The sequence below is a fragment of the Chelonia mydas genome, chromosome 6 (assembly GCF_015237465.2).
Source record: "Chelonia mydas isolate rCheMyd1 chromosome 6, rCheMyd1.pri.v2, whole genome shotgun sequence".
In the NCBI taxonomy this organism is placed as follows: domain Eukaryota; kingdom Metazoa; phylum Chordata; order Testudines; family Cheloniidae; genus Chelonia; species Chelonia mydas.
Window position 1 is genome coordinate 17,507,157 of NC_051246.2, and position 9,676 is coordinate 17,516,832.

The window sequence follows — 9,676 nt, forward strand, 5'->3', positions numbered from 1 at the left end:
GGGAAGGAGGCCCTTGAAGAATTCCACCTGGATTTCAACAACTTCCATCCCACCATCAACCTCAGCCTGGACCAGTCCACACAAGAGATCCACTTCCAGGACACTACAGTGCAAATAAGTGATGGTCACATAAATACCACCCTATACTGGAAACTTACTGACCGCTATACTTACCTACATGCCTCCAGCTTCCATCCAGGACATATCACATGATCCGTTGTCTACAGCCAAGCCCTAAGATACAACCAAATTTGCTCCAATCACTCAGACAGAGACAAACACCTACAAGATCTTTATCAAGCATTCTTAAAACTACAATACCCACCTGGGGAAGTGAGGAAACAGATTGACAGAGCGAGACACGTACCCAGAAATCACCTACTACAGGACAGGCCCAACAAGGAAAATAACAGAACACCACTGGCCATCATGTACAGCCCCCAGCTAAAACCTCTCTAGCATATTATCAATGATCTACAACCTATCCTGGAAAACGATCCCTCACTCTCCCAGACCTTGGGAGGCAGGCCAGTCCTCGCTTACAGACAGCCCCCTCAACCTGAAGCAAATACTCACCAGGAACTACACACCACACCACAGAAACACTAACCCAGGAACCAATCACTAGTCAGGAAGACTCGATTTAATCATGGTTTTCTACATAAAAGTGTATTCTTGTTGGTTGTTATAACCTTAATACATATTCTTCACAATTCAGAGATAGATGTAGGTTTCATTTTTAGAAGGTACACATGATACATTTTTAAACAGTGATTTATTTTTAAAATTTTTCAGATTAATCTTACAGCTATACCAGAAAATGAATGATTGTTTGGTTATTTCATTTACCAAAGGTAATTGAAGCATGTATTTATGAAGTCATTGGGAGGTGAACTATCTCCCATTCACAGGTTAATCATTATTATTTGGAGGATTTTCTTGCCATGCTGTATTAGGAGGAGAACATCACCAGACAGACATTTAAATTGTTTTATTTAACTAAAACAACAATGTTAAGTATTCAACAAAAAACATAGAATATTTTAACAAAAAAGCATATGTCCCTCCCTTCTCACATTTATCTCTAGACTTCTTCTCCTTGTCCAGATCTATTCCGCCCCTAACAATCTTCTATTCACTGAACTTTTGGAAATTTTTCACTTTTAGAGAGAGGTAAGGAATTGACTCTGTGTACACAAATTTGCGGAGGGACAATAGAGTTGAGGTCAGTTATTTCTCACCTCTATATATTTACTTATTTAAAACATTTTTGCTGTTAACAAGTATGTTACCTCTGGAGACACAAATTCATAGTTTGAGAACTGCAAAACTAAGCATCTCTGATGGTATCTTCTAGACTGAGCACTGAGTTCCATTGCGTGGATAGAAAGATTAACCTAAAAAATCTATACAGAAGCCTGTGGAACCCCATAAGATTGGGATCCTAATCCATGAACTATTGGAACTCATTTATAAAACTTTTCTTAAACATTACATGAATATATTGTCTCATACTATAGAATTAGAATTTATAATCCCTATTCCATGATGAGATATCTTTGAGCTATAATGTATCTTAATTAAAACTATCTTTAGATAGGTTTATTCCTCAAAAATAATTTTACCAAAAAAATCCGATTTAAATTAAAAAATCCTTTTTTAAATTTTTTTTTTAAAAAATCATTGATTTTTATTCACCCTGCTCAGCACTCTACTCAGAGCATCCTTGAGCAACTTGTTCCTCATGCTGTAGATCAGGGGGTTCAGTACAGGGGTCACAAAGGTGTAGACCACAGACACCACCTGGCCTTGCTGGAATAGCTGGAGCTTTTGTGGGAGTAAATGAAGATGTAGCAGCCATATTGCAGAAGGACAACTGTCAGGTAGGAAGAGCAGGTGGAGAAGGCACGGTGCCAGCTGGCCACAGAGTGGATCCACAGGATGGCAGCCACAATAAAAGACATAAGAGATGCAAATCAGAAGGAAGGGGATGGTCAGGGTTATCATAGTCATAGCAAAAATGATGGCTTCAAGGCTCTTCGTGTTGCCATACGCCAGCCACAAGACACAATAGAAGTGGTTGATTTCATTGGCACCACAGAACAGCAGGTGGAACAGCAGAACAGTAACTTGCAGGGCAAATAAGAACACCCGCACCCGCGACCCAGCTATAAGGCACACATTGTATCAGCCTCATCTGGTTTTCTTCCCCCATGGAACCAGCATGTGGTACCTGCCAAAAGAAAAGTGGGGAGAGGAGTAGAGCCAGAGGATATGGCACTGCACTTCTGGGAAACATTCAGGTTCAATATCAGGAAGCACCTTCCAATTCTCTAAGCTGGAGACTTATCAGTTGGAAGTGACAGAGGAGGAGAAAGACCTGGGTGTATTGGTTGTTCACAGGATGTCCATGAGCTGCCAGTTTGATATGCCCATGGAAAAAGGCTAATGCAGTCCTACGATGCATCAGGTGAGGTATTTCCAGTAGAGACAGGGAAGTGTTAATACCATTATACAAGGCACTGGTGAGACCTCAGCTGGAATACTGTGTGCAATTCTGGTCTCCCATGTTTAAGAAAGATGAATTCAAACTAGAACAGGTGCAAAGAAGGGTTACAAGGACGATCCTACCTTATGAGAGGAGACTCAAAGAGCTTGACTTGTTTAGCTGAACCAAAAGAAGGCTATGGGGACATATAATTGCTCTCTATAAATACATCAGAGAGATAAAGACCAGGGATGGAGAGGCATTATTTATGTTAAGCACCGATATGGACACAAGAACAAATGTATATAAATTGGCCATCAGCAAGTTTAGGCTTGAAATTAGAGGAAGGTTTCTAGCCATCAGAGCAGTAAAGTTCTGGACCAGCCTTCCAAGGGGAGCAGAGTGGGTAAAATACCTAACTGGCTTCAAGACTGAACTTGATAAGTTTATGGAGGGGGTGGTATGATGAGACTGCCTACAATGGCATGTAGCTGATCTGCAACTGCTAGCAGCAAATATCTCCAACGGCCAGTGATGGGACACTAGGTGGGGAGGGCTTTGAGTTACTACAGAAAATTCTTTCCCAGGTGTTTGGCTAGTGGTCCAACTGATCGCCATATCTGGGGTTGGGAAGGAATTTTTGCCCAAGTCAGATTGTCAGAGACCCTGGGAGTTTCTCACCTTCTGCTGCAGCATGGGGCATGGGGCACTTGCAGGTTTAAACTAGTGTAAATGGCAGATTCCCAGTAACTTGAAGTCTTTAAATCATGATTTGAGGACTTCAGTAACTCAGCCAGAGGTTATGGGTCTATTTCAGGAGTGGGTGGGTGAGGTTCTGTGGCCTGCAATGTGCAGGAGGTCAGACTAGATGATCATGATGTTCCCTTCTGACCTTAGAATGTAGGAATGTATGAGTCCAGGGCTGGCACCCATCTGCAAGGGCTAGTTCTGAAATCAGCTGTGCTCTAATGTAAGGAGACTCACTCACGGTCTCCCTACAGTGCATTCTTCTATTATGTATCATTTCTGAGTCCCTCAAAATGCAAGGAAAGACCTGTTCCTACCCCAAGGAGTGCACTTCTTAACATCCACATGGCACAATAAACAAGCCTCATAAACAGACAAGGAAGGGGAGGGAAATGGTGAGGGTGACAACAACAAAATGACACAGTTTGATGATTCTGTTAACGTAGTGTTGCCGGTCTCTTCTTCCCCCCCCCCCCCATTTTCTTCTCCTCACTCCCTCCTCAAAGGCAAGCCAACTAGGGTGAGTTCTGAGGGGAAGTTTTAGCAAGGCAAGAGATGGCAGGTTTGCAGAGGGATTGCCATGCAACCCAGCTGCATCGGAGCAATGAAGAGGAAGGCACAGACACAGGTGTGGGAGACGCTTCCTATGGGAGATGGTGCCAAGACATCCTTGGCTGCAGGCTGAAAAGGAGAGGAGTATTTTCCAACACTAACAGGGAGAAGCAGCAACTACACATCTCAGGAATCATTGAATCTGTTAGTGAATTAAAAGGCCCTTCACTGGCAGCCCTGTTTCAGAAGGCCAAGAGGTTACAGCAGTTAAGCGGATTCCTGCAGAGAATGAACAACCCAAAAGAAAAAGGTGAATTCTGTGCTTAGTAAGGGTCTCAGAAACTCACAGATTCTAATCGGCTTCTGAGCTGGCATCAGAGACGTGACTATCAGAAGGGAAAGTCCCCATGTCCCGAAAATAATTTCCCACGCTTTTTAAGCATCTTGTATTCTGTCACTGGCTATTTTCTTTTCTTCACTCCTGCAATTTGTACCCTTCTCCCACCCCGCAATGTCTCTCCATCTCGCTCGCTCTCTTATTATACATGGCTGCTGCATTATCAGAGGAAAACAGCTCTCCCAGACCAGAGTGCCCATTCCTGGTTCCCCAGCAAACACCTGCCTGGCTCTCAGCTCTGCCCCTACTGCGACTCAGGCATAGAGCTCCTCTGACCCAGCCTCTCAAATCCCCAGCACTCAGCTGTGAGCTGCCCACTCTCCTTTCTCACATGTGGAGCTCAGAGGAGGTGCCATCTCAGGACACTAATGAACAGCCTGTGTCAGTGTGATGGGCAAATATCCCTGGCTCACTGAATTTCTCCTAGCGCATTCTGCTCAGTTGCCCAGTTCGAACAAGTATTTCCTCTGGTTCTCCCCATGAGCAGATATTGCCATGGAAAAGGCAGCCTGAGATCCTGGATGATGTTCTACACATAATACGTCATCGGATCCATCACCAGCTATGATTGGACCCGAGTCTTTGGAGCAGACAAGAGGGTACAAAACAGACCAGTCATGGCTTAGACGTTGTTCACTGAAGTGGACGGGAGGAAAGGCCTGAAGACAGTAGGACAAGGCAGGCAGCTCGGCACCGCACTGGTGAAGGGACTGCACAGGGCCATCCCTCCAGCTCATCAGCACTAGCCAGGGATGAAGAAACTAAATACCCATCAGACCCATGACATATGGGGGGTTAGGTCATGTGGGCTGTTTGGATTGGACTGTGCAGAATCTGAAATCCCCTGGACCCAGCCCTACAGATCCCCTTGGAGTTTCAACTTATAGAATCTCCTAAGAGCCCGAAATAATCCCCCATCCACCATAGTGTACCTTCCTGCCCCTCTCATCTTCCTCATTGTCTGACCACCTTCTCTGGACTTCCCTTCCCTCCTCACGCTGCCCTGCTAATCCATTGTCTGTTCCATTCCCACAGCCGTGCAAGATTGTTTCCTATGATGTATGTGGCATTATGCAGGGTACAATGTGGACTGGGGGACAGCTGTGTCCCCTCAGTTCTCCAACCTGGGTTGCCTCTTACACGGCTTTGCTGTAAGAACATCCAGTCCTGGCCTGTTCACACACACAGCCTTTAGCATGTAAAATCCCTCCTAGCTACACAGTATTGAGGGCTAGTAGTTAGCCACTAATGAATTAAACTGCAGAGCAACACAAGCAAACACCCAGTCCCAGACTTTCCCCCAGAAATGTGCGTCTTGTACTGCCCAGTACACTACTGAACAATGCAAGCTCATATAAAATCTGTCATTTCATCAAAGGAAAATGATATGCACCAGTCTTGTTATCCCAAATGGAGTCTCCCACAAACTTTAATCCAAACACATAGTGGTTAAGGGAAACAATAAGATAATTTTATTAACTACAGAAAGATAGATTTTAAGCGATTACAAATAATGATGCATAAAAGTCAGGATTGGTTACAAAAGAAATGAAAGAGTAAAATGCAAGCTAATACCGAACTTAACAAGCTAAGGGTATGTCTACACTACGAAATTAGGTCGAATTTTGAAGTTGAATTTTATACAGTCGATTGTGTGTGTCCCCACTTAAAACCATTAAGACCATTAAGTCGGTGGAGTGCGTCCACAGTACTGAGGCTAGTGTTGACTTACAGAGTGTTGCACTGTGGGTAACAGTGGGTTGAGATCCCAATGCCTAATGGGGCAAAAAACATTGTTATGCGTGGTTCTGGGTACATGTCTTCAGGCCTTCCCTCCCTCCCTCCGTGAAAGCAACGGCAGACAATCGTTTCGCGCCTTTTTTCCTGGGTTACCCATGCAGACGCCATACCACGGCAAGCATGGAGCCTGCTCAGCTCACCGTCACCATACATCTCCTGGATGCTGGCAGACGTGGGACTGCATTGCTACACAGCAGCAGCTCATTGCCTTGTGGCAGCAGATAGTGGAGTACGACTAGTAGCCATCCTCGTCGTCTCTTGGGTGCTCTTGGCCGGCCTCGGTCAGGTCGGGCGGGGCGCCTGGGCAGACATGGGTGCTCCTGGCAGACCTCGGTGAAGTCTGTCAGGGGCGCCTGCACATAAATGGGAGTGACTCAGGTCATTTTTTTCTTTAAGTTTTGTCTAATGGATATTCAGTCCTGCCTGGAATATTGGGAGAGGGATAGCTCAGTGATTTGAGCATTAGCCTGCTAAACCTAGGGTTGTGAGTTCAGTCCCTGAGGGGGCCATTCTTGCCTCAGGCTGCTCTCCCAGCCACCAGCACTGTCTGCTGCTAGCTTGCTCCTTCCTCCATGAAAGCAACAGCTGACAATCGTTTTGCGCCTTTTTCCATGCGGGCGCCATATTGCTCTCAGCATCGTTATCCACCCGCCGCTTCCGCTGCCACTCTGCTCTCCTGCTCACGCCATACCACAGCAAACATGGAGCCCACTCAGATCACCGCAGCAGTTGTGACCGCTCTAAACACCACACGCATTATCATGCAGTATATGCAGAACCATAACCAGAACCTGCAAAAGCAGGCGAGTAGGCGACAGCAGCGCGGTGAGGAGAGCGATGAGGACATGGACACTGTGAAAGTAGAATGAATTATATTTAAATTATAATTCATTCAAGAAATGCTGCTTGAAAGGTTTTTTGAAATATAGTTGTCAGGAAGAGAAACATTAAGGAGTATGAGACAATGGGTCCTCAAACTAATTAACTTAGAGCTCCTACTGAGCTAGGAGATTGGTAAACGTTAGTATGCAAATAAGATATGTATGTATATTTGTCAGTTTCTCTTCCTTTTGTCTCTTATGTTAAATTGGCTTTGGCTTATCTGTATAAATAAGTTAGCTTGAGCTTTTGCATGGGGCTCACATATCTGGGTGCATTGGCAAAACGCTTTGCTAATAAACAGAGTGGTCTGACAAATTCTGTGAGCCTTGAATCTGACTTTGACAACACAGACTGCTCTCAAAGTAGGGGCTCCAGCAATTTGGCCATCCTGGTGGCAATGGGGCAGGTTCATGCCGTGGAACGCTGATTCTGGGCTCCGGAAACAAGCACAGACTGGTGGGACCGCATAGTGTTGCAGGTCTGGGATGATTCCCAATGGCTGTGAAACTTTCATCTGCGTAGGGCCACTTTCATGGAACTTTGTGACTTGCTTTCCCCTGCCCGGAAGCGCCAGAATACCAAGATGAGAGCAGCCCTCACAGTTCACAAGTGAGTGGCGGTAGCCCTCTCGAAGCTTGCAATGCCAGACAGCTACCGGTCAGTCAGGAATCAATTTGGAGTGGGCAAATCTACTGTGGAGGCTGCTGTGATGCAAGTAGCCAACCCAATCACTGAGCTGCTGCTACCAAGGGTAGTGACTCTGGGAAATGTGCAGGTCATAGTGGATGGTTTTGCTGCAATGGAATTCCCTAACTGTGGTGGGGCGATAGACGGAACGGATATCCCTATCTTGGGACCGGACCACCAAGGCAGCCACTACATAAACCGCAAGGGGTACTTTTCAATGGTGCTGCAAGCCCTGCTGGATCACAAGGGACGTTTCACCAACATCAACATGGGATGGCCGGGAAAGGTACATGACGCTCGCATCTTCAGGAACTCTGGTCTGTGGGAACAGCTGCAGTAAGGGACTTACTTTCCAGACCATAAAATAACTGTTGGGGATGTTGAAATGCCTATAGTTCTCCTTGGGGACCCAGCCTACCCCTTAATGCCCTGGCTCATGAAGCCGTACACAGGCAGCCTGGACAGTAGTCAGGAGCTGTTCAACTATAGGCTGAGCAAGTGCAGAATGGTGGTAGAATGTGCATTTGGATGTTTAAAAGCGCGCTGGCGCAGTTTACTGACTCGGTTAGACCTCAGTGAAACCAATATTCCCACTGTTATTACTGTTTGCTGTGTGCTCCACAATATCTGTGAGAGTAAGGGGGAGACATTTATGGTGGGGTGGGAGGTTGAGGCAAATCGCCTGGCCACTGATTATGTGCAGCCAGACACCAGGGTGGTTAGAAGAGCACCGCAGGGCACGCTGTGCATCAGAGAAGCTTTGAAAACCAGTTTCATGACTGGCCAGGGTATGGTGTGACAGTTCTGTTTGTTTCTTGATGAAAACCCACCCCCTTGGTTCACTCTAGTTCCCTGTAAGCCAACTGCCGTCCCCTCCCCCCTTTGATCACCGCTTGCAGAGGCAATAAATTCATTGTTGTTTCAAATTCATGCATTCATTCACATTTCTTAATTTATCACACAAATGGGGGGAGAACTGCCAAGGTAGCCCGTGAGGGGTGGGGGAGGAGGGAAGCACTGGGTGGGGTGGTGGAGGGGGGAAGGACAAGGCCACACTGCACTCTAAAACTTACTGAATGCCAGCTTTCTTTTGCTTGGGCAGTCCTCTGGGGTGGAGTGGTTGCGTGCCCGGAGGGCCCCACACCGAGTTCTTGGGCGTCTGGGCGAGGAGGCTATGGAACTTGGGGAGGAGGGCGGTTGGTTACACAGGGGCTGCAGCGGCGGTTTGTGCTCCTGCTGCCTTTCCTGCAGCTCCACCATACCCTGGAGCATATCACTTTGATCCTCCAGTAGCCTCAGCATTGCATCCTGCCTCCTCTCATCACACTGACCCCACCTCTCCTCTCGCTCATGCCTCCTGTCCTCGCATTCATTTTGTGCTTTCCTGGACTCTGACATTGTCTCCCTCCACGCATTGTGCTGGGCTCTTTCAGCGTGGGAGGACTGCATGAATTCAGAGAACATTTCATCGCGAGTGCGTTTTTTTCAGCTTCTAATCTTTGATAGCCTCTGGGACGGAGATTATACATGGAGCGAATAAACATTTGCAGCTGTGGGAGGGAAAAACAGGAGATTAGTCTTTAAAAAGAGACATTTTAGAGAACAATGGGTAGACTCTTTCACGGTGAACCAAGCTGTTAACATTACATAGCATGTGTACTTTCTGTACAAGGTCGCATTTTGCCTCTTATATCGAGGGCCTGCCAGTATGGTGAGAGATCACACACGCAGGGCCGGCGGGCAACAGAATTCGGCTTGCAGGCAGCCATGGTAAGCCACAGTCTTTTGGCTTCTTTAACCTTCCTAACATGTGGGAATGGTTCCAAACAGCAGCGCCCTCATTTCACATACCAAGCACCCATTGGGTTGGCCCTTTAAAATGGGTCGGCCATTTAAAAGGAGAGGCTGCGGTTTTCGGGTTAATGTGCAGCACAAACCCAACCCTCCGCCCACACACACACCCAATTCTCTGGGATGATGGCTTCACTCCTTCCGCCGCCACGTGGCTAACAGCGGGGATGATTTCTGTTCAGCTACAGGCAAAGAGCCCAGCAGGAATGGCCACCTCTGAATGTCCCCTTAATAAAATTCCTCTATTTCAACCAGGTGACCATGAATGATAT

The 9,676-nt window shown here is 46.6% G+C and overlaps 1 pseudogene; it reads right to left on the bottom strand.

Annotated features, from left to right (window-relative positions):
- Positions 1-1,680: 1,680 nt before the first annotated feature.
- Positions 1,681-2,184, bottom strand: LOC114018497 (annotated as a pseudogene).
- Positions 2,185-9,676: the final 7,492 nt, after the last annotated feature.